This window comes from Rhinatrema bivittatum, chromosome 2 (assembly GCF_901001135.1).
Source record: "Rhinatrema bivittatum chromosome 2, aRhiBiv1.1, whole genome shotgun sequence".
Classification (NCBI taxonomy): Eukaryota; Metazoa; Chordata; class Amphibia; order Gymnophiona; family Rhinatrematidae; genus Rhinatrema; species Rhinatrema bivittatum.
Genome location: NC_042616.1, coordinates 210,085,258 through 210,111,488, shown reverse-complemented (window position 1 = coordinate 210,111,488; position 26,231 = coordinate 210,085,258). Strand labels below are relative to the sequence as shown.

Here is a 26,231-nt window from a genome sequence, read left to right as displayed (position 1 = left end):
TCTTTAGGAGAAGAATTGATTGTAGGGCTGCCAGATTGAGTCCTCTCTTACTGGCTCCAACTCCTGGCCATTCCCACCCCACACACACAGAGCCAGCCAATTTTTACCTTTTCTACCTTAAATGGTCTCCCAGCATTCCTTTGGCTTCCTCCTCTGCTGGCTATGTAATGCTGTTCTCTGGCAGGCTGAATAGTACACCCCTTTTCCTAATTTAACACTAAGTGCTGGATGCTAGCTCTTGGAGGACATTTGTCATTCACAGGAGAGCACACATGGGTTTTGATGTATTTTTATATTCCTTCACCATGGCTGCTGCAGCTTGCAGCCTCTGTAGGGTTGAAAACCCCTTTTGACAGGTCCAAAAACACATCACTCCAATCCAGAGGCAGTTCGGTTCACACTGTAAGGCTCTAACACACAAGCTGGTGGAAGCAGGAACCTGGTTTATAATAGCTTATATGGCTTTCTTTAAGGCCTGCTTGATCTTGTCAAACTCCTCCTCAAAAACAGCCAATGCCAATACTGAGAGGCAGCAGGAGTGGCCAATTCCTCCTTGGAACCCAGAGGTTATCAGTGACTGACCAGGAACCAGGAAAGCTGTTGTGAATTCCAGGACTTTTGAGAGATCGAGCTGTCATCCCAGGATTATTTAAGGGAGTTCTCAGCAGCCTCCAAAGTGTCCCCTCTCTCAGCATCGATGAAGAATGATGCCAATGCTTCTTCAGCTTACCCGGCATCAGAACTTTGTGATGCCAGTGTCAAAGAGGTGGAACCCCTTGCTTTCTTTGATGGGAAGTCAATGATCTGTCCAAGGTTTCTCTATTAGCCTTCAGCACATTGGCTTACCCAATGCAGATGACTCTTCTTCTACTGGTATATCGAGGTGTCATGATATTGATGCCAGTGAATTAGACTCCTGGTGCCCGAAATGTTACTCCATCAGTCTCATTTGGGACTGGCAACCTTTTTGGGTCCTGATCACACAATTTTGACATCTTAGTACATTGTACAATTCTCCCAGGTACAGGTCGCATCTGTCATGAGGATCAGTAATATACATGACCTGGCACACCAGGGGCATCACTGGAACCCACTAGATATGTTTAACTAAAAAATAAGGGAAACCCAATCAAACCCTATGGCAGTTTGCAATCAATGCCCACCAGGTACTGACTGAATGCAGACCAGACAGACATCGAGATGAGAATGGAAACGTAATTTCCTTAGGTAAGGTTTTTTTGTGTATTTTTACCAGGTTAGAAGAGAAGTGCAATGCCACAGGGCCCCTTGACAAAATATCGTGTTTCAAACCACCACAGCAGAAACCTAAAACAGGAGGGGCAAGAAACAGCAACTGGAAGCACTGCAGAAAGAGAGACTGAAGGGGCTCCAGCATGGATGTGTGTATGCTACCATGCATGGGCATGCTGAGTGAAGCATAGTCAAAAAATTCTAAATATTGTGAAGTCAAATTTCCCTGCTGGGCTCCATGGATGATGTCACCCATGACTGCTGCCATCCTGCTTGTCCTCTGAGACAGCACAGTTGCTTCCTGTAACAGGTGCTCTCCTAGGACAGCAGGATGTTAGTCCTCACAGATGGGCAACATCAGATGGAGCCCAGCATGGAAAGCTTTTGTCAAAGTTTCTGGAAGCTTTGACTGGCACACTGAGCATGCCCAACATGCCACTATCTGCCCGTCCACGCAAGGTTCCCCTTCAGTCTCATAACATAGATAAAAAAAATACGAGCAGAAAAATAACACAAGATGCAGGAGAACCCAACTCCGCAGGGTGGTGGGTGAGTTTCCTGAGGACTAACATCCTGCTGTCCTAGGAGAACATCTGTTACAGGAAGCAACTGCGCTTTCTCCTAGGGACAAGCAGGATGGTAGTCCTTACAGGTGGGTGAACACCAAGCTCCAGGCTGCTCCTGGCAACAACCAAGACCAACAGGTACTGAACAAGGTACCAATGGGCACAATAGCAACTACAGTGCTGTTGGTCAGTAGGAGAACAGTCTGGTTCCAACTAAGGGGCTGTAGGAAGGGAGAGGTGGGTTTAAGCCTGGAAGAGATTGCATAGGACAGATTGGCTGAATACCACTGTCTTGTTGACCATCCTTGTCCAAGCAGTAGTAGGCAGCGAACATGTGCAGGGAGCTCCATGTCGCTGTCTGGCAAATGTCGGCGACAAGAACAGCCGACAGGTGGGCTGAAGTCGCCATGGCCCTCACAGAGTGGAGCTTTGATTCAGCCTCCAAGCCGAAGGCCCGCTTGTGCATAGCAGAAGGCGATGCAATCTGCTAGTCAGTTAGATAGAGTCTGTTTTCCCACCGCAACTCCCAGCCTGTTGTTATCGAAAGAAGAAACAAAGAGCTGAGTGGGATTTCCTGTAACCTGCTGTGTGTTCCAGACAGAAGGCCAAAGCCCTCTTGCAATCCAATGTATGAAGACCTCATTCCCCTGGATGGGAATGAGGCCTCAGAAAGGTGAGCAAAACAATGGACTGATAGCCATCCCACGCAAAAAGGGAGCAAAAATTGCTCACCTTGCAGTTGAACAAGAGGCGAAGGGTCCACATCCGGAGTTCCCCACTGGTGGAAAATCCAGGCTGCCACGTCCGGGTTTAGGGACCACTTGTGAAGCTGGAAAGAGCGACAAAGGCAGTCTTGCCAGCACGTTCAGTGTCCTGAGAAATTACGCAGCATATAGACATCTCCTGCGACAAAGCCTAGGACCAGATCTGTACTGCCTCCTGTCAGAGGAGGAATGACCCCGTGCCTCTCTGCTTGTTGATATACCATTGTGACCTGATTGTCCATCCAAATCAGGACTGCTTTGTGGTACAACCAGTCTCTGAATGTCCAGAGGGCATAACGGATCGCATGAAGCTCTAAGAAGTTTATGTGACAGAGCTTCCTGAGCGATCTAATGGCCCTGCGTGTGGAGGTCATCCACATGGGCTCCCCAGCCTTGAGGAGAGGCATCGGTGGTAAGGACCTCTTGAGCGGGGAAGCTTGGAAGGGAATCCCCTGCTCTAGATTGGAGAGATCCTCCCACCAGGGCAGAGAGAAATCTTCAGAGGTTGTGTGATGGAGACATGAGCCATGAGGTCCTAGGAAGTGTTTCTGCCATTGCGATCGCAACTTCCAATACGCTCTGCGCATGCAAAGGCGGACTAAAACTGAGGCTGCCATGTGGCCCAACAACCGAAGCAGAAGACGGGCACCGACACTGATTGCTGCACACCACGGTTGCCAATGCAGATAGGCTCTTGCCCTAATAGTGGGGCAAACTCCTTCGCCTGAGTCGTGTCCCAGCCTGGCTTCTATGAAGTCTAGCTGGGGAGATGAGCAGAGGTGGGATTTGGGGTAGTTGATGACAAAAACCCAGAGACTGCAGCGCCTGTATCGTCAGGGCCAAAGCATTCATTGCTCCCGTGCAGGAGTCGCTTTTGACCAACCAGTTGTCCAGGAATGGGAAGATGTGCACTGCACGGCGCTTGAGGCACGCTGCCACCACTGCCAGGCACTTGGTGAAGAGGCTGAGGTCAAGCCAAAAGGCAGCACCCTGTACTGGTAGTGAGTCTTCCCCACCACAAAGCGAAGATACTTTCTATGGTTGTGGAAGATGACAATGTGGGTGTAGGCGTCCTTGAGTTCGAGGGAGCAGAGCCAGTCTCCTCTTTTGAGGAGGGGAATCAGAGTGCCCAGAGAAACCATCTTGAACTTTTCTGAGGAATTTGTTCCTGAGATCGAGAATGGGGCACAAACCTCCAGTTCTCTTCGGTACAAGGAATTACCTAGAATAGAATCCTTGGCCCTGCTGACCACAAGGTACAGGCTCTATTGCTCCCATGAGAAGGGAGGATAATTCTGTCCAAAGAATGATCTGCTGACGGACGAACTCCATGATGGACTTGGGGGAGAGTCCTCTGGGATCTTTTTGAAATTTAGTTGATATTACAGTTCGCCAGGGTAAAGACCAGTGGTCCGAAGTAATGGTCGATCAGTGGTTGGCGAAGCAGAGAAGTCTGCCTCCCCACTGGAGGATCTAGTGCCAGGGGTAGGACTTGTTGGCCTGTGCTCCCTTGCCTCCAGTCAAAAGCCCGTAGCTGGGGCCTGTTGGGGGGCTGGCTGGGGTCTACGTGTTTGCTGTTGACGGGGGCAGCTCCTGGAGCTAGCACGGGGCATGCAAACCTGAGAGGCGGGGGGGGGGGGGGGCGGGGGGTAATACTTCTGCTGTTGATAAAAGGACTTCCTGGAACTTGGCCTGGAAGATTTCCTGACAGAGGATGGAGGATCCGAAGCATAGCGGAGAGTTATTGAAAAGTTTCAAGGTGATCCTTCAACTGAGCTACTGCATATCTGACCTTATCCCTGTAAGGTTTTCACCCGTACATGGGAAGTCAGCCAACCTCTCTTGTACACCTCTGGTCAGAGGTCAGAAGCATAGAGCCAAGCCTTCCTATGGGCGCAGATGCCCACAGCAGCCACCTTGGCTGCTGTTTCAAACATATCTTAGGTGGAATTTATTTCATGTTTTCTGGCCTCGAGACCCTGCTGAACCACTGCTGTTGTGGCAGTCATTCGGCTAGATCCTGGACCTGTTTTCCACATGTTTTAGTTGTATTGGGTCATATACAGCTTGTAGGAAGCGATACAGGCAATGAGCATAGCGCCCTGAAAAACCTTCCTCCCCAAAAGCATCCAATTCCCTATGTTGTCGCCCCAGAGGGGAAGAGGCATAGGTGTGGGAGCGTTTGGCCTTTTTGAAAGCAGGCTCCACAACCACAGACTGGTGAGGGAGATGAATCCTCTTAAAACCTAAGGCCTGCTGTACTAGATAGGTGGCATCCACCTTTCTATTCACTGAAGAAATGGATATTGAGTGTTCCCACATCCGAAGGAGAAGATCCTTAAAGATGTCATGAATGGGAACAGCCACTATTGCCTTAGGAGCTTCTCCTCCATGAGAAGCTGGAAGGGGATAGAGTTGGCCATGGCCCTGACAAACCCCTCAAAGGGAAGTTCTCTGGGGGACTTTCCTCCAGTGGCGAAGGACAGGGGGTTGTAAGAGATCTCAGAAGAAGACACTGAGGAATCATCCCCCCCACAGATCCTAAGGACCTTCTTCCTCACTGTTGCCATCGCAGGACCTGCACGGGCGAGGCCTGTTTAAATCCCTGGCCAACGGTCCCAAGCAGCACTGGGGGTATCGGAGGCTGCAGGGTCCGGGCAAAGGCTTGGGGAACCGAGGCCTCGGGACCATGGCGCCAGATGTATCTGCCTCCTCAGAGGACCCAATAAGGGCCGATGCCCACTCTGCAGTCCAACTCCTCCTGAAAGTCTGGTGAGACCAGGACTGAGGGAGGGGGACGAGGCATCACCAGTGCCTCCTTGGGTCTCCAATGGGTATGGTGCCCAGCACAAATATCTGTGGGGAACATCTGGGACTCCCGGGTTTATTGGAGGATGGGGCCTCCCTACCACAGGGTCACTTCAGTGGCGGTACTGCACCGGAACTGGAGCCATGCCCCGATGGCAACCAGTATCGATGCTTGCGGGATCTCCCACAGTGCTTGGCCTAGAAATCAGCGAGACCATGGAGGACCGGTCATCATCCCCTCGGTCTTTAGAAGACAATCACTGGGGGTGTGGAGAGGGGAAGCATATCGAGCGGTTCCCCCCTGACCCCCGAGGGTCGATTACTCCAACACGGGCATGGATGTAGTAGATTTTTTGGGACAAAAAGTATCTCCATTTTATCAAGCCGAGCACGACAGCCCTTGGGAGTCACACAGTTCACATTCTCAGATGTCATGCAATGCCTCCAAGCTGAGGATGCAGACCCTCATGTGGATCTGTGAATGACATGGTCTGCGGGCACTGATGGAAGCCGGATGACGCCATGAAAAATAGCAGGCACGTGGTTGATGATTGGGGGCTACTGAGAAGTGAGAAGCTGGGAATCGACCGCAAAGAAGGGAGGAAAATTTTCACTTATTGTGCCAAGGAGATATACTAACCGGCGAGGAGGTAGCCAGTGATAGAACGGGAGAAAAAAATGCTAATTTAGCACGAAAAAAGCAAAGAGTAGAGCTCCAAAAACACGCGAGGCAAGTGCACCGCGGAAAAAGAGAGACTGAAGGGGGGACCTCACGTGGACACAGGATTAGTGGCATGCTCAGTGTGCCAGTCAAAGCTTCTGGAAACTAACAAAAGTTTCCATGCCAGCCTCCATATATGAGGACTACCATCCTGCTTGTTCTAGGAGAATCAGGTTTATCATTCCCATTTTATTCTCTTCTGTTCTTTTTCTGCAGTTTGTCTCTTACCTTTCCCTACTAATCTCGATTTACATATTTCCTTCCAGTCCTCTCATGCTCTCTTTGGTTTCATTCACTCTTCATCTCCATTTTCCTGATCACTTTCTCCTTTCTTCAATAATTTAGGGATCCCAAATGGTTCCATGTCAAACAGCCTGATCTATCAAATCCTGCTGCAACCTATGGACTTGGAGTGCCAATTGCTCAGAGTAAAGCAAGGTTACAAATCCATAAATGCAAATGGGGTAAAACTGGAACCGCTTAACCCATCCAGGGTGACCTGGAGCCATCTGGAAACTACAAGTTACGTTGGCCTATCTTCTATTTTTAGCATCTGAATTCTCTATGGGCTGCTGATTATACTGATAACGACAGTCTAAGGCCCATGTTGTCACTGCTCATTACAACCCAGCACTTATTTCTGGTCAAAAAAAAGATCAGGCCTTCTTTCTCCCCGGGAGCAAAGCTCTGTGACAAAATCTTAGAACAGCAAGTAAGCGCATTCAAATAAATATTGATCGAAGCATCTTTTTTCTTCCTGTTTTAGATAGGAATGTTGCCTTGGCTTGCCTCTCCCTCCATGAGGGCCTGAAACCAAGCCAGAATCAAAGCCTCGACTCAAGACAATATCAAGTAAGGGTGATTGCTCAGAAAGCACAGATGCTTACCTGTAACATGTGTTCTCCTAGGACAGCAGGATGTTAGTCTTCACATGTGGTGACATCATCAGATGGAGCCCGGCATGGAAGACTTTTGTCAAAATTTCTAGAAACTTTAACTAGCAGACTGAGCATACCAGCCTGTCGCTATCTGCGCGTCCACGCGAGGTCCCCCCCTTGTCTCATAACATAGCAAAATACGAGCAAGAAAAACAACAACTGAAGGTGAATCCAAATATGTGGGGAGGCAGGCAGGATTCCTGAGAACTAACATCCTGCTGTCCTAGAACACCTGTTCAGTTAAGCAAACTGCACTTTCTCCTAGGACAAGCAGAATGGTAGTCCTCACATGTGGGTGATCAGAGAGACCCACAGTAGCCAAACAGGTGCCAGACGGGCACAAACATCAACTGCGGTGCTGTGGGAGCAACAGGGACAGTCTGGCCCCACAGAGAGGACGATGCAACATTTCTATTAAACACTTCTCTTCTATTAAACACTGACTCATCTCCCTTCTCCCCCCACCCCCCTCTCTCCCTCTCACCTCCCCTACTCTGCCCTCTGCCCTCATCCCTCATCCTCTTCCAACCTTTCTCAAGTCTTTACCTGTAGCACCTAACATGCCCCGAGCTCCTACTCTTACCCATATCCTACTTCAACCCTCTACCGCTCAGATTGCTATTCGTTCCACATAATAATTAATGAATATCATATATTTACTCCTCGTGTCGATTACCTCTTTCATATAAATTTCTCTTCTAATATGTTAAATAAGGTTATACTATATGAATGTTAAATACAGTTATAAGTTATTTGTATGTATTACGTTGTTATCCTGTAAACCGGAGTGAAGGCAAAACGCTATACTTCGGTATATAAAAAACCACAAATAAACATTTGGGTTCAAGACTGGAATAGATTGCGAAGGACAGACTGGCCAAAAGTGCTGTCCTGGCGACTATCCCTGTCGAGACAGTAGTGAGCCGTGAATGTGTGGAGAGAACTCCAGGTCGTGAACTTGAAGATTTCGGCGACAGGGACTGCATGCAGATGGGCCACTGACGCCACCATAGCCCGCACCGAGTGAGCCTTCACCCTGCCAGCCAGCTGGAGGCCTGCCTGCTCATAGCAGAAGGCAATGCAATCTGCTAGCCAGTTGGATAGGGTCTGCTTTCCCACTGCTGCTCCCAGGCTATTGGTGTCGAAGGACACAAAGAGCTCGGTAGACTGTCTATGACTTGCTGTACGGTCCAAGTAGAAAGCGAGTGCCCGCTTGCAGTCCAGGAAGTGAAAGAGCACGTTCCCCTGGGTGTGAATGAGGCCGTGGGAAGAACATGGGAAGAATGATTGACTGGTTGATGTGGAAAGCAGTCACCACCTTCGGCAGAAATTTTGGATGCGAATGCAACACCACACAATCATGGAAGAATTTTGTGTAGGGAGCATACGTAACCAGGGCCTGGATCTCACCGACCCTTCGAGCGGAAGTGATCGCCACCAGAATATAACTTTCCAGGTGAGGAACGGATGCCGCATGAGCCTCAGCAGAACGACGATGAGATCCCACAGGGTTGCTGGCGGGCGAAGCGGGGAATTGAGTTGAACCAGACCCTGCATGAAACGCCCAACCAGTGGCTGGACTGAAATGGGCGCCCTGGTGACACCCTGGTGGTGGGCTCTGAAGTGTACTCGGACCGAGTTGGTCTGGAGGCCAGACATGGACAGGTGCCACAGGTAATCCAGCAGGTGGGGGAGCAAGCAGGAGAAAGGGTCCAGTCCGCAGCTCCTGCACCAGATAGAGAGCTTCAACTTCGAGCTGCAAGATCTCTGGGTGGAAGGCTTCCAGGATTCAATCAAGACCTTGGAAACACCATCTGAGAGTTGCAAGGACTGGAGGATCATGTGCTCAACATCCATGCCGTGAGGGCTAGGGCACGGAGGTTTGGGTGGCACAGGGTGCCCTGATTCTGCGATAGGTCAGAAGCCATCCCTGGCGGAACCGGTGCACTCATGGACAGGTCTTAGAGCAGAGGAACCACACCTGTCTTGGCCAGGAGAGTGCCACCAGGATCATGGTCCCCCCTGTCCTCTTGCAGCTTCGTCAGAGTTCTTGATAGAAGCGGAATGGGGGGGGGGGGGGCAGTATTGTTACATGAGACCTTGTCCCCAGTAAAGAGAGAACGTGTCACAGGCCGGATAGTCCTTCTCTGGAATCAGGGAGCAGAAGATGCTCACCTTGTGATTGTGGGGAGAGGTGAACAGGTCCATGGTCCAGCATGCTCCAGCGACTGAATATGCTGGTTGCTACCGCCGGGTTCAGGGATTACTCGTGTGGCTGGAAGGACCAGCTGAGGCAGTCCGCCAGCAGTTTAGGTGGCCCAGCAGGTACATTCCCATGGAGAAGGCCCAATCCCAGACCTGTATTGCTTCCTGGCAGGGGGGGGGGGGGGGGGGGGGGGGAGGAGCCGTACCTCCCTGCTTGTTGATGTACTACATCGTCACCTGGTTGTCCGTTCTGATGAGGACGACCTTGGAGGACAGCTTGTCCAGGAAGGCCCACAAGGCGTACCGGATCACCCACAGCTCCAGAAAATTATCTGGCAGCGGAACTTGGCCGCAGTCAAAGGCCCTGAATATGCAGGCCATCCGTGTGGGCCCCCCACCCGAGGCGAGGCAAAAGTGGTGAGTGTCACCCTGGGGTTGTGCGGGCTGGAATGGCAGTCCTAGTTCCAGATTGGACAGGGCCTCCCACCAGGTTAGGGAGAGACGGAGAGGGTCTGTGACAGTCACTGGCACTTCAAGATCCTGGGATGCCTGCCGCCATTGACACTGAAAGGCCCACTGCGTGTCCCTCATGCGGAGGCAGGCCAAGTGGACTGAGGCCGCCATATGGCCCAGCAAGCAGAGCAGCAGACGGGCCAGTACTTCTTTCTGTTGCGAATGAGGGTTAGCCAGCGAGGGAGAGGGGAGACCGCTCGATCCTTGGGCAGAAACTCTTTCGCTTATACTGTATCCAACCTGGCATCGATAAAGTCCAGCTGTGGAGACAGATTGAGATGCGACTTGGGAAAGTAGATAACAAATCCCAGTGTCTGTAAGGTCTGAACTGTCAAGGCAAGAGCTTTTATGACCGCGGAGTGTGATTCACTCCGGGGTCATAAAAGCCAATCGTCCAGGAAAGGAAAGATGTGGGCCGAGCGACGCCTGAGGTAGGCAGCCACCACACCACCACCAAGCATTTCGTGAAGTGGGGTAAAAGGCACCACACTTTGTACTGAAAATGTGCCATCCCCACCAGAAAGCTGGAGGTACTTCCTGTGGTTGGGGACAAATTGCAATATGGGCATAAGCCTCCTTTAAGTCGAGGAGCAGAGCCAGTCTCCTCTTTGAAGGAGCAGGATCACAGGCCCAGAGAGACAATTTTGAATTTTTCTCTTACGAGAAAACAGTTCAATGCCCTGAGGTCAAGAATGGAGCGCAAGCCGCCATTCCTCTTCGGAATGAAGAAATACCTCGAGTAGAAACCGTGGCCCCACTGTTCACAGGGAACTGGTTCTACTGCGTCCGCCGCTAGAAGGGTGGAAACTTCCAATTGAAAGGACAACCTGATGGGCGGCCGTACCCCATGATGGACATAGGGGAGTGGTCTCTGGGCGCCTGCTGAAATTCAGGCGGTAGCCCTGGCAGACAGTGGAGAGGACCCAACAGTCCGAAGTGATCGCCCCCCCCCCACCTGTGGTGATCAAAGCAAAGAAGCCTTCCGCCAACTGGGGGGGGGGGGGGGGGGGAGAATCAGCCACCATGGGAGCTAGGGTTTGGCTCGTGCCCCCTCGCCGCCAGTTAAAAGCCAGCAGACTGGGCCTGCTGGGGGCTGGTTGGGCCCTCGAAACCCGCTGCTGCTGGCCACAGCCTCTAGGGCTGGACCCAGGCGGGTGAGCACAGGCAGCTAGAGGGAAGAATTTCCTTGACTGTTAGATGGGTTGCGAGAGCCCGGCCTGGAGTACTTCCTGTGGCGGAAGGGCCTTCTAAGGGGCTGGCAAAGAGCTGCTGAAAATAGTATCATGCTTATCCTTCAGCTGTACCATGACCTCTTTCACACCTTATCCTCAAACAGGTTCTCCTCCTGTACAAGGGAGGGTCCGCAAGCCTATCATGAACCTCCGGTTGAGGGCCCGGAGCCAAGCTAGCGCTTCTAGCACAGACTTCACCAGCGGCCAGGTGGGCTGCGGTTTCGAAAATGTCATAGGTAGACCTGACCTCATGTCCTACCCGCCTCAAGTCCAGCGAGGCAATGGCTGCAAGGGACTCCTGCTGTTCCTGGGGAAGGCCCTCCACAAACTCCTGGACTTGCTTCCATAGGTTGTGGTCGTACTGGGGTCATGTACAGCTAGTAGGCTGTAATATGGGCCACCAGCATAGCCCCTTGGAAAGTTTTCCTCCCTATGCTGTCAAGCTCCCTGTGTTCTCGCCCCAGAGGGGCAGAAGCGTGTGTCCGGGAGCGTCTGGCTTTCTTAAGCGTGCACTCCACCACCGCAGACTGGTGGGCCAAGTGCCATTGTTCAAAGCCCATGGTCTGTTGAACCAGATAAGTCGTATCAGCTTTCTTGTTCACCGGGGCAAACCCACATCATGTGTTCCCATGTGAGGAGGAGCTCTTTAAAGATGTCGTGGCGGTGCTAGTCCACGACCTCTTTTGGCGCACTGATGAACTGGAGGACATCCAGCATCTTATGACGGGTATCCTCCTCCAACAGGAGCTGGAAGGGAATGGCCTCTGCCATGGCCCTCACAAAGTTGGCGAAAGTCAGGTCCTCGGGCGGAGAGTGACACTGCTCCTCCCAAGGGGAAGGCTCCGAGAGGGGGTCATCAGAGAACTCGAAGGATGCATCCAAGGAGTCATCACCCCACGGGTGATAGGGATCCTCCTCCTCGCTAGGGTCCGAACGCCGAGGGCAGCATCAATGGACCCCCAGGCATCAAAGGGGGCATCTGCCACGGTATGCCGGGAGGAACTGGCGGCGGCCCAGGGAACCACGGGCATGGGCACCCGAGGCCTCATCCTCCTCTGAGGACCCGGGAATTGGAATTGCTCCGGTGGAGGGTGTTGATGGTCGAGGAGGCATCAGAGGCCTCTCTGGCACCAGTTGTGTCTGTAGGATGCCAAGACTGACGTCCAAACATTCCAGCAGAAGTGCGAAAAATGAAGGCAGAGGCTTGGGCCCTGGTATGAGGGTCAGTGGCACCGGCAGCTCGATGCTGTGAAGTGCTTTGAGCACCGCCGATTGCACCCTATGGTACAACTCCTCCTGAAATTCCTGGGTAGTAAGGACTGGATGGAGGGGACAAGGACAGGCACAGATCCTTGGAAGGATCACAAGGAGGCATGGCGCCCAGCACCGTTGCCGGTGGGGAATGCCTCGGGCTACCGGGGGCACTGGAGGATGGGGCCACCGGTGCTTGCTTTGGCAACACTGATGCTACTCCAGAACCGGAACCATGTCAGGACGGTGACCGGTGGTCAATGCTTCCTGGGTTTCTGGTACTTCGGCCCGGTCTTTCTCCCGCACTGAGGACAAAGATGACCCCGAGGTTAGGGGGAGGTGAGAGACCAGTGTATTGATCTCCCTCTCCTCAATCCTTAGGGGTATTGGAGAGAGGGACCACCAGGGGAAGCGATGGAGACTGTTCCCTGCAGTCCTTAGGCATGGTGGACCAGACGCCGAAGTGGAGGGTTTAGAGAGTTAAAAAGCATCTACATTTTATCTGGCACGCACGACACCCTTTGGGTAATTTGATCACACAAACTACACCCTTGAATGTCGCGCTAGGATACACAGCTCATGTGATCCTTGATGATCATGGTCCGCGTGCACAGTCGAAATCCTGGATGCCATCGAAAAAAAAAAAAGGCCAGTGCGCGGTCGATGACAAAACTCAAGGCAGGAGTTGGGAATCGACTGCAAAAGCCGACGGCAAGGGGGATCAGATGCAGAAAACCCCCGAAAAAAACAATCAGCAAAAAATGCTTCCAAGGGTTTGAGCTCCACAACCGCGAGGCTACTGCACAGCAGAAAAGAGAATGAAGGGGGACCTTGCATGCACGCGCGGATAGCAGCCAGGCTCCATCTGATGATGTCATCTACATGTGAGTACTAGAGAAAAGGAAAAGAATGTATAGGTGATGAAACTGAGAATAAAAATTATTAATTATTATTTATTTAACATTTTTTTTATACCGACCTTCATAGTAATAACCAGATCGGATCGGTTTACATAGAACAAGGGTATAACTGAAGCAATAAATAAAATAGTAATTAACAAGAGAAGAATAAGGCAAAGTTACAAGGAGTAAAACTTGGGAAGCTTAAGCTGGAAGAAAGGAAGGCAGAAGGAATTATAACATAATACAAAAAGGAATTTAAGTTAGAGCATAATATGCTTTAATCTGTGATTTTCTTCGTTCAAAAAGGATAGTGGACCTCTATCCTCTACGTCCATGAGAACTAAAATATGATTAGAGATTGTCTGGGGGGGTCATCGAATGCTTGATGAAATAGCCACATCTTGAGTTTTTTCTGAAAGTGGTTAGACAAGGTTCTAATCGGAGACCTGAAGGAATGTTGTTCCATATAGCTGGTCCTGCTATTGAAAAAGCTCTGTCTTTTGTAGGGGAAAGGCGTGAGGCTTTGGTGGGGGGAAATTCAATGTGCCTTTGTGAATATCTCTAATTGGTCTGTTGGAAGAGTGTAATATTGAAGGGGATTTCAATGTCAAGATGGAGTTGATGATGGATAGATTTGTGTATTATGGTGATTGATTTGTAGAGGAATCTAAAATTTACTGGTAACCAATGTAGTTTTCTCTGAGGATGGGGTGAAATGTGATCACCCGCGGATGGTGTTTGGTTAGTAATCTCGCTGCCGGCATTTTGTATCATCTGCAGTGGTTTGGTGGTCGATTTGGGGAGAGGCCGAGGAGAAGGGCACTGCAGTAATCTATCTTAGCAAATAGTAGTGCTTGGAGGACTGTTCCTAAAGTCTTGGAAGAAAAGAAGTGGTTTGAGTCGTTTCAAAACCTGGAGTCTATGAAAGCAGTCTTTGGATGTAGTGTTGACCATTTTCTTTAGGTTTAGTCTATTATCCAGCAGTACCCCTAGATCTCTCACATGTTTGTGGGTGATGAGTGCATTGAGTGGGGATGATAGGTGAGTATTTTCATCTTTGAAGAGATGAGGAGGAGCTCCAGTCTTCAAGGTATTAAGGACCAAGTTTAGACTACTGAGGAGGTTGTTGATAGATATAAGGCAGTTATTCCAATGGGTGATCGCCTTAGAAATAGATTCTGTAATGGGGATTAGAATCTGCACGTCATCAGCATACAGATTAAGGAATTAAATTAAGGTCGGTCAGTAATTGGCATAGGGGGAGGAGGTAAATATTGAAAAGGGTTGGAGATAGGGATGATCCAATTGGAGCAAAAGTTGTCTTGTGTGTCTGGTAGCTGAGTTCAGGCTATTTCATGTTTCTGTAGTAATGATTGAGGATCTTGATTTATTTTATCCATTATAGTGCAAATAGTGGACAAAAAAATATGTATATAGCAGTTGCTGAACTTCTGCAATTTCATTTGGATTCATTTTTTTGTAGCAAATAATATATGCTGCAGCGAAGCCTTGGAAGCAGGCATTTGTATTATTTTAGAATACAAATACATATGATTTCATCAAATCCAATTAGTTCCTAATACTGCATGGTGTAAAAATATATTTTAACCTAAAACTATTTTCTGACATTACTCAGCATCACTGTACAATATCTGGCCTCTCTCAGCTCTCAGACACCGCCACATTGGATTCCTTAGACGCACGCTCTTCCTCGTTTTAAAGGCTCCTCGGTTGGAAACTGGCCACACCACCTGGAGATGTCATTATCGGTGGATGGTTATATAAGTACCAGCTGCAGTCCCAGTTGGTACCTCAGCCAACAGGTCCTTCTACCTTGCATTGGGTGTTGCTCGTTCCAGCCCCCGTTGTTTTTGCCCTACACTGCCAGCTCCTGCCTTTTCCTTACACTGCCCAGCTCTCTCCTCAGACTGCTCGCCCATGCCTTCATCATTGCCTGGAACCTGATATTGCCTGATCTCTGCCTGCCCCCAACCATTGCCTGGATTTCCTTGCTCCTTGTTTGCCACTTGCCTGTCTGACAGTGCCCATCCGCTCTCTACGGGATTCTCACCTAAGTCCTGCTGGCCTCAGAACGCAAAGGCTCAACCTGTAGGGGAAGAGGCTGGTATAAGTGAAGTTCAGTTCTAGTCCCTGACACCTGCTTCCTGTTGGCGAGGACCCACAGCACATAGGCTCACACACTAATGCATTGGGAGAAGTGTACAACAAAACTGTTCCGTAAGTGCAGAAAATATCTGGTGGCTGGTGATGACAACTTTATGCAAGGTGGCATATATAAACTTTATAAAGTGTATTTTGTACTGTACACACACACGTTTTTAAAAAATTTTTAAAAACATACAGCCCTAAGGCGTTTGACTCAGTTTATAAACGGAGAGGTGTACTTACCAACAGATTTGAAGCTAGACCCCCAGTTTGCTGCAGTTTCCTGGGGTCAGCAATAGCTGAATGATCCACTGCCCACTGTGGGACTGGAAATAACCAAAGAGATCCAGTGCTTCTGTTTCTCAGACTCGCACCTCTGTTTAGCACCCTCTGTTCACCAGAAGATGCCCAGGCTTTATAGGATGGATGCATCAGGTATCTAATCTGATGCTTTATGCATTTACAAAAATGTACTGCAGAATCTAGCTGGCAGCTGCTACAGAATATATATATCTGCCTCAATTCTAAGACTAGCACCATGCCTTCATCTGTGTCAACTGCTACCAGTTAAGATTGTTTTTTGTTTTTTTTTTGAAAACCATGATGATTTAAGGGTGATAAGAAATTTGTGTTTTCTTTAATCAAAAACCTTTTGCAAGTTTTTAATGATACATTAAAAAAACCCCAAATACTGATGCAATTATAAAACAGAACACAGAAAGCAACAGCTAAAAACTAAATGCACAATGGCAATACTTTGTGTATATGCAAATAGATGCATATTTTTGGCTGATGGGACTATACACTTCATTTGCCTATAAACCTGAACAAAGACAAGTGTTTTGGTATACAGATGAAACCCTCATTTCTTTAGTATTCCCCCACCAAGGTACCATTGTTAAAATCTCAAAAAAGACTACCAGATAAGGAACTTGCACAATCTAACAAAGACAGCACCACAGCTTCTGTTTCATTTGCAGAAAGCTCACAGTGCCAACTTCGTGGCTAACATTTTTAAACGTATAAATTTAGAACTGTTGATTTTATGATGAATTCTTCAAGTAGATATTCAAACAACCATCATATTCTACCATCAAAATTTACCGAGGCCTGTTTAATTAACAGACGGTGAGACCTCATATGTACTACGGCAGGCTATTGAATATGTCCCCCTCAATGCCAGTAGTTTAATCGTGCGTGATAAACTCAATATTGCACCGTCTAAACATTTATAATCATTGGTCTCACTGTCTATTTATAGTACTGACACTTTGTGTCCGTTACAAGTATTTAATAGGCAGTAAGTAGGATAAACACTTATCGTAGCAGGTTGTGCAGTAGGGATGTATCACTGGCGTATTGGCCAGTGATTAAACTACTGGCATTGAGGGGGACATATTCAATAGCCTGCCGTAGTACATATGAGGTCTCACCGTCTGTTAATTAAACAGGCCTCGGTAAATTTTGATGGTAGAATATGATGGTAACATTTTTTAAAGACATCAGTCAGTTAACAATACAGGCTGAACCCTCCACACTAGCACTGAAATACTGGAAATAAATTTACAGCACAAGCTAAGAACCGCATGGTCAATATGAAACAAATACAGATTTATGTTTGACATCCAGTTCATAGAACTAGGAAAATAGGACTCCTACATTATAAATAAAAAGAAAAAGAAATTTCAATAACTCGCTTGTCCCCATGTCTTAAGCCTCACATTTTAAGAAATAGCAACTCAAGACTGTTCTATATATTGTGATAACATCTTATACAGTGTGGCATGGTAACATAAAAATTAGTCCCAGTGCTGATGTTTTGGCAACTATGCTGCCTGCTTCAGGGGATTTTCAACAATGATTTATATCAAAAGGTCCTCACAATGGGCCAGCCAGCTTCTCCAACTGTCTGAAATTAAAGCATCTTTTGAGAAGAAATCAACAACGAAGAGAATTTCTCCATGAATTCCTAATGTTGAGCCACAACCCAGCAGTTGTTTGAATAGAATCTCTAGTGACATGCAAAGAAGTGGAGCATCAGAAGGTTCAAACTGAGGAACTGAAGAGCATTTTATAACACAACTGCATAGGTGCCAAAATGTCAGCATTGGGATTTGTTTCTTTGATAACATCTTACGTGATTTGTTGATCCAGATTCACTGCATTTATACACTCCAATTTAAAAGAAATTCAGAATACATTGGATGGCCATTATCATCAAAATTAAAAATATGTTTGATTGCAGTTTTCACCACTATTCAGTGTATGCCACAAGGAGGCATCTTTCTGCTGGTCAGGGAGGAGTCTCCGGATAATTCTAGAACGCAGATCAGGCCCACATTGTTTAAATGTTCCAGAACCCTCAAGCAGCAGCACTGAGAACAAAAGAGATACTGCCTGCTGATCGCACTAACACAGCATGAGACAAAATAAATCATGATGAAAAGCAACGCAGTGGTGGTAATGCTGATGTTATCCAATTTAAAGAGAACCTACAATGCTGAAATGAGAATGTTAAGGCTTTTATTCAAAATGACCCAGTAGTGTTTCTCACTCCTTTGGGCTTCCTGATCAAATCAGAACGTGGTGGGACTTGGAGCATGAGCTTACTTTATATCTCTTTCCAACTTTACTCCAGTCATTGCAACAACTGACCCCAACTGAAGGTCATGCACCAGGGCTGCTACTTGGCCTGCAATCTTGGTCCAAAGAAAATATGTGCACACAAAAACAAAACACCCATACATGGCATCATTAGTCTACCAATGCAATTTCCTTTGACAGTAAACCAAAAGGCCAAATTTAACAAATGCTTCTGCTGTAAACCACGCTTACTTGCTCCATACATGTGGCACTAATCCATTACTGCATGAAGGGGACACAGCCGGGGTGGCAGCCCTGACAGGAAATTGCTGGCATCTATTTCCAACAAGGGAGCTCTGGAAACAATATGTATACTGAAACAATAGGACCAACCCATCTTGCTAAAATAAACTTCTGTGAGCTACCACTCAGGCTTTTAATGCAATGCTTCAGTTTGCTATGAATCAATATCAGCCGCTGCACTTGTGGTAAACTGAAACCACTGAAAACTGATTCTCCCTGAAAAGGTCACAAGTTGTAGCAAAAGTCAACTTAAGACCCAGAAACAAATATAACTGGGACAGCAGATCTCTTTTGAGAGATTTCCAAACTTCCATTCCACTGGCCCTGACAAGGCTTCGGTAAGTAGCAAAACAATATTTACTGGGCTGGCTGCAGCATGGGTGCCTCCATCTTGTTCTTCAGCCTCTCTCCCACTTAAGATGGCTGGATTTCAGCAGCACATTCACTGCGCATATCCTTTCCACAACGCTGTCCCTCCAATGTAGTAGGAAATTTCAGGAAAAATTCTTACCTCAATTTCCTTTCCTTGAATCCTGCTTCAGCAGTCCAGACAAATGGGTTGTTCCCCTCCTGCTAGTAAATGGGGGCACAGAGCACAGCTTTCTCTGTGACATCACAGTTATTTAGTTATGATGAAGTCCAGAAATAAGCCAGTATTCTAAAAATAAAGCTATGAAAGTAACCCAAGAATAAATATTAACTTGCACAACACCCCCCCCCCCCCTGGAGAATCTAGAACTGGATCCTCTAAAAGAACACAGCTCACTCAATCATCCAGAAGAAAGGATGAAGAATAAGAAAGAGCAAGATGCTTCAACTTACCTCCGAGAAGTTCCCAGATCTGAAAAAAAGTTTTTTCTCACTAGCTGAAAAGTCCAACTTCCCAGGCAGGTCCTTGGATTGGTGGAGCAGCATTCAAGGAACGGAAAATTTTAATAGGTAAAAATGTCTCCTGCCACATCATCCCAATTCACCAGTTCAGACTGGTGAATTGGGATTGAATTGGTGGAATATTTTTACCTATTAAAATTTTCCGTTCCTTGAATGCTGCTCCACCAATCCAAGGACCTGCCTGGGAAGTTGGACTTTTCAGCTAGTGAGAAAAAACTTTTTTTCAGATCTGGGAACTTCTCGGAGATGTATATAAGAGGGCTGTCATTCAAGGTAAGTTGAAGCATCTTGCTCTTTCTTATTCTTCATCCTTTCTTCTGGATGATTGAGTGAGGGAGGGAGGAAGTAAGGGCTGCACGCACCAAAGGCCGTGTACTCCTTAGCAAGAACATCCAACCTGTAATGCTTAGCAAGAGAATACAACAAAGACCAGGTGGCCATTTTGGAAATATTCTTTGGTGTTATAGCCATAGCTTTTGGTCATGAAGACTGAGTCCAAGTTGAATGGGTTTGAAGAATCTCTGGTGCTTGATGACATTTGAGCAAACATGCCAAGGAGACAGATTCCTTATTCAAGTTTGCTTTAGAGGCCGCCTTGCATTTGTGCAGGTCTCCAAACAAAACAACCTAGCCATCCTTCAAAATGAATTAGTGACCTCCAGGTATCTAATGAGCACTCAGGCATCCAAAAACCTCAAAGACCTGTTGTTGCCATAACATTCTCCCTTGCAGAAGGTCAGCAGAGACAAGGTTCGATTCAGATGAATACACAGACACCTTAGGTAAAAAGGAAAAAATAGGATGAAGAGACAGAATCCACAGAACAAACAGATCCCTGCAGGACAGGTCCTGAAGCTCAGAAATATACCTTGCTGAACAAAGTGCCTCCAGAAAAATCATTTTTAAAGAAAGATCCTTGTCAAAACTGTGTTTGAGGGGCTCAAAGGGAGAAGCCACTAAGACTTCACAAACCAAACTGAGATCCCACTGAGGAACTATTGGTCTAAACAGGAGATACCCAGAAACATCTGTGTGGGAGGCAAGCAAGACTCCTTGAACTCTATCCCTATAATAAGAGTGGCCACATGAACTTTCAGGGAATTCAAAACTATCTCTCTATCCAAACTCTGCTGACAGGAGGTTAGAATGCTGGGAATAATCAGCCAACCACAGACACACTGACCTTTGCCTACAGTGCTGTTCAAAGATGCCAGACACCAACATAAGCCAGAGAGGTAGAAGCCTCAAGGGGCTTCAATATGGTAAAAATGACAGAGGAGGCGTAACTCTTCTTTTGCAAATGTAAACCTTTCAAGAGCCAGGATGTAAGATAAAATGGAGACTAATCCCCCCACAATGATCAGATCCTGAACAAGGAGGGCTCAGGTTCCTGGAAACCATAGTGGAATATTCATCCGTAACTACCAGATCTGCATACCAAGGCCTCCTTGGCCAGTCTGGAGCAACCAGGATTACGCAAACACTTCCTTCTCTATTCTAAAGATTATCTCTGTCAGAGGGCCAGGGAGGCAACACATTACACCAGCCTTTCTATTGGCCATAGCTGTACCAGGGTGTTTCCCTGGTCTGGAATTCCAAAATTGACCACAGCTTTTGTAATTATGGTACAAGGATTTGCTTTTTTCCTTGGGGAGTCAAGCTTGAGACCCCCCAGGTTCTGTACCAGCTGCTCCAGATCCTCAAACAGCAACTTCCCCTTAAAAGGTAAGTTTACTCTGCTGCCAATGACAAAGCCATAGAAGTCTTTTAGCCAACACCACTGATGCTACAGATCTAGAAGAAATTATAATAAAATCATATAAAACATCCACAAGAAAAAGCTCCAAATTGCAGCCGGTCTGTGTCCTCAGTCTTAGGAAGCTGCTGTACACAGCACGAGAGAGCCCAAGCTACAACTGCCACAAATAGCAATTTGTGCTGACAGGGCCAAGTAGGTAAAGATATGGTTGAGAGCAAAAGGTTCCCAAACCTGTCCTGGGGGACCCCACCCAGTCAGGTTTTCAGGATATTCACAATGAATATGCAGGAGATAAAATGTGCATGCAAACTTATCTCAAGCATATTTATTATGGATATCCTGAAAACACGACTGGCTAGGGTCCTCTAGGACAGGTTTGGGAACCTATGATTTAGAGGAACCTCAATTTTTCTAGCCTGTGGATCTTTAGGAGAAGCTTATTATACAAATCACTCAATACAAGGAAAGAGTGGGACTCAAAATACCAAAAAAACTGTTTTACTAAAAATTGTGGGGCAGATTTTTAAAAGCATACACGCGCGAGGCCATTGGAGTTACACGCGCCGGGCCTATTTTATAGGTAAAATAAAGGTCGGAGGGTGGAGGTTAGGTTAGGGGCCTGGGAGGGAACAGGTGAAAGCTGTGGGCGTCAGTGCGCGCAGGGTGGACCCCCTTGCGCGTGCTGACCCCCGATTTTATAACATGCACCCACCTGCACACGCATGTGATAAAATCTGGCGTCCACGTATGTAAGCCTGGTAGCGCACATACATGGACGCCTGCGCGCAATTTCTTAAAATCTACCCCTGTGTTTTTAGCTAGAACGGAGTCAATTCAAACATTTTTGGGAGGAAATCGACTTCTGAACTTTGAGCAACAAGGTACAAAACCTTCAAAAGTGCCTATAGTCAATTATGGGTCAAAAAACCTCCATTTTCTCTTTTTGGTGTTCCAGACTCATATTGCTCTTTGCTATCCCAATGAACTTCATTATTTGGATAGATACTATACCAGTATTATAGTAACTATCCAAATGTTAGATAATTTCATTGGTAATCAATGTGTCACTCTTAGGTCTCGACATTTTATTGGATAATGTCCTCTCCTGTTTTTAATCATTTTGATCAGATTCAAAATTGCAGGCTTTAAGAGGTCTGGTTGCTCAAGTAGTGTCATTTATACAAAATCATAGTAGGCTGATGTTGCCACTGATAAAATTCATGTTTTGAGTAATGGAGTTTATTGGGATAGCAACAAACAATATGAGACTAGAACTATTTCTTTAGTCTTATTCTAAAAGAAATGAGTAAATAAAACAGAATAAAACATAAATCAAAATGTATTTAGATAAGGCCCTGATGCAGTATTAATGCCAACATGGCCTTTTCGCATTAACGTCATATGTTGACATTTCTCAGGCATTCTTGGTGACTTCCATGCTCTGGAAGACATGAGGTAAGTTATTTGTTTTTAGACTCATTTCTAGAGATATGTACAGTTAAGAAGAGCACATACAACTGGATATTTCCACAATTTAAAAATTTGAATAAAAATAATTGGATACAAATACACCAAAAACAGAAAAATTAGTTTTTTTGACCCATCAGTGAATATAGAGCTTTTGAAGGTTTTGTATCTTGTTGCTCAAAGTTCAGAAGTCTTTTTCCTTCAAAATATTTTTGAATTTGCTCCATTCTAGCTAAGAAAACTGTTTCGGTTGGCAATTTTTTTGTATTCTTTAACAGAAGCACCTCCATCAACCAGGATCATGGTTCTTCTGGTCACTGCTGAAGCCAGCATGTTAACCCAAGGCATTGAAAATGAAAATTGGTTCTTACCTGCTAATTTTAGTTTCTGTAATACCACAGATCAGTCCAGAGAAGTGGGTAGTGTATCCCTACCAGAAGGTGGAGTCAGAGAGCAAAACTTTGGGCACTGCCATATATACAAGAGTGCCACCTGCAGTCCCTCAGAATTGACCTGTACCCAAGCCTAAACACTAACGGGCGAAGGGTTGAAAAAACCAGTCTACCGCTTCGCCCCAATGAAATAACTTAAGCAAAGTAACTGCTGTAAAAACTGCTCCAACAATCACATTCTGCAAAAAAGGAGCTCCGTGAAAACACAGGCAAAGTCTAGCCAACACAATCTTTCGGTATATGAAGTAAGGGGTGGGCCTCTGGACTGATCTGTGGTATTACAGGAATGAAAATTAGCAGATAAGAACCAATTTTCATTTCCTGAACATACCCAGATCAGTCCAGATCTGGGTATGTACCCAAGCCACCCCATACTGAGCAGGAACCCGAAAGACCAGCATGCAGAACACTTTCACTGAAGGACGATTCCTCAGTAGCCTTAACGTCCAGTCGATAATGCTTAGTAAACTTGTGCAAAGAGGACCACACAGCCACTCTACAGATCTCCTGAGGCGACAGTAACTGACACTCTGCCCAGGACGTAGCCTGGGCCCTGGTGGAATGAGCTCTGAGACCCAAAGGCACTTGGCGACCGCGGACTATGTATGATGAACTAGTTTCTTTAATCCAATGAGATATGGTTGCTTTAGATGTTTGTCCCCTTTCTTTGGGCCACCGAAGAGAATGAACAAATGATCGGCGCGTCGGAAGTCATTGGTAACCTCCAGATAACGCAATAAGACACGGCGCACGTCCAAAAGATGAAGGTCCTTGTCCTGAGACGACCCCCGAGACCACTGAGGGAATCCCAGAAGCTCCAAAGTCTGATTGACGTGAAAGGCCGAAACAACCTTAGGAATGAAAGAAAGAACCGTGCATAAAGTCACCCTATTGTCGTAAATCTGAAGAAAAGGGTCCTGACATGACAGGGCCTGCAATTCTGAGATCCGACGCACCGAACAAATGGCCACCAAAAACACCGTTTTCAACGTCAGATCTTTCAGGGAAGCCCTGTTGAGAGGCTCGAAAGGGGCGCCACATAGCACATGCAGCACAAGATTCAAACTCCAATCCGGACACACCGGACGGGAGGCCGTAAATGCTTGACCCCCTTCAGAAACCGAACAATATCCGGGTGCGCTCCAAGTGAGCAGCCGTTAAACTTTCCCCGCAAGGCACCTAGAGCCGCAACTTGTACATGAACAGAATTGAACGCTAAATCCTTAGCGAGCCCCTGTTGCAGAAAATCAAGTACCAAGGGAACCTAGACTGTTAATGGATTGCAAGAACTGTGGTGACACCATGTCTCAAAAAGCTTCCAGACTCTCACATAGGCCATAGAAGTGGTCGGACGTCTCGCCTGCAGAAGAGTGGAAATGACCTGTACGGAATAACCGCTCGAGCGTAAACATCGCCTCTCAAAAGCCAAGTCGCGAGAGAGAAGCGATCCTCACGATCTGAAAATATGGGACCTTGCCAAAGCAGACGTGGCAGATGAACTAGTTGCAATGCAAATCAGATCCTCGAACCATGGGTGAAGCGGCCACACCGGCGCCACCAGCACCATCCTGCCTGGATGGAGTTCTATGCGACGGAGAATCCACCAGATGAGAGGCCAGGGAGGGAAGGCATTCAGCAGAATCCCCATTGGACAGGGGCACACCAGCGTGTCGAGCCCCACGGAGCCTTGCTCCCTTCAATGGCTGAAGAAATGTTGTCTTCGCATTCTCCCGCGTTGCCATCAGATCCAACTGTGGGACACCCCACCTGGCGCTTGAGAGGATGTCTAATCACGCCACGCCTGCCGGGCTTCCGGGGGATTTGGCAGCGGGGCGGCGCCTGCTTCGGGGGCTACCCACCTGCTGTGTGTGAGGCCACGCGGGACTCCACAAACACCTCCCGAATGGGACGTGAGAACTCTAAAGCGTAGCCGTCTCTGATCACCTCCAGAACCCAGCGTTCTGAAGTGATCCTTTCCCATTCCATGTAAAGTTGGATGATCTGCCTCCGACAGCTTCTACGATGGTATGTGTGCTCGTGGCTTCATTGGGAGGGTTTAATGGTTCCGGCACTGAGACGACCCCCGCGAAAGGATTGCTGGCGTCCCGGAGTTTGCTCAGGACCTGACGCCGTGGCAAACTTGCCAGCCCGATAACAATGGGAATCCTGAAAACGAGCCCGAGAAGGAAAAACCTTAGAAGATCTCCTATCTTCTGGCAACTTATTGCCCCGAGCAACTAACCAGCTGATCCAGATCTTCTCCGAAAAGGAGCTTGCCCTTAAAGGGCAAATTACAAAGCTGGGATTTCGAGGACAAATCCACCGCCCAATTCCTTAGCCAAAGGAGACGACGCACTGCCACCACGGAGACCATACTCCGTGCCGAGGTCCGCACCAGATCATACAGTGCATCAGCCACATATGCTACGCCTGCCTGTAACCGAGCGGACTGCAGCACCCCGCTGCTGCTGGCCCCCGAACTGGAAGCTGCCTCCTGAACCCAGCAGAGGCACACCCTCTGCATAAGGCTAGTGCAAACCGCTGCCCAAAGACTCAAAGCAGCGACTTCAAAGACCGTTTTAATTGGATCTCCAGTTTGCGGTCCTGCATATCCTTCAAAGTAGCAGCTCCTGCAACTGGAATAGTGGTCTTCTTTGTGATTGCCGAAACCACCGCATCCACCTTCGGAATCTTCAGAAGGTCCAAGGCATCTTTCGACAGAGGCTAAAGCTTTGCCATAACTCTGCCCACCTTCAGCCCCGAATCCGGGGCGTCCCACTCACGGGTTACCAGCTTGTGGACTTTCTTAGGCAGCGGAAAGGAAGATGTGGGACCCTGAATTCCATCGAGAACCGGATTAACCCCTTCATTATCGGATTCTTCTTGAGAAACCTTAAGGCCCAAAACCTCCAAATCCTGGGGAAGAAGAGGCTGCAGTTTGTCTCGCTTAAAAAGGCGAACCACGTTGGGATCATCTCCCTCAGCGGTGGGGATATCATCCCCATCCGGGTCATCCGGATCAGCATCCCCTGGGTCAGGAATTGGGCCCGAATCTGCACCCTGGTCTGCATCCGGGGCTAACGGCGCACCTGACCCCGAAACCAGATCCTGAGACCCCCTTGGGGTTGACCTCCCTTAAGCGAGGCTGCTCCACCGGAGGTTGCCGAGCTTCTGAGACCTGACTGGTCCATAGTCTGCCCAGGCCTCTTGAACGCCATATGCTTACCAGCTAGGAAGGCTTGGTGCATCAGCAGGATGAATTCTGGAGAAAATCCCTCCGGTTCTCCATCGCCCTCCGGGGATTCACGAGGAGTCGAATCGCCAGCCCCTAAATCCAGATCCTCTCCTCCAGGGGCTAAAACCGGGGGGGAATCCTCCTCTTGCGATCCACGGCGCGAGGCCCCCTTCCCTCCCCCCGCTGGGAGGGGCGACTGGTCCCGACAGGCCCTCCATGCTTGA

The 26,231-nt window shown here is 47.9% G+C and overlaps 1 protein-coding gene across 1 annotated transcript in view; it reads right to left on the bottom strand.

Moving 5' to 3' along the window:
* The window catches only part of NUP42 (nucleoporin 42), a 111,518-nt gene extending 92,502 nt beyond the window's left edge, over positions 1–19,016 (bottom strand). The window contains exon 1 of the mRNA XM_029589077.1: positions 17,455–19,016. The gene's annotated coding sequence lies outside the window, so the exon portion shown is untranslated. The remainder of the gene's footprint in view (positions 1–17,454) is intronic.
* Positions 19,017–26,231: the final 7,215 nt, after the last annotated feature.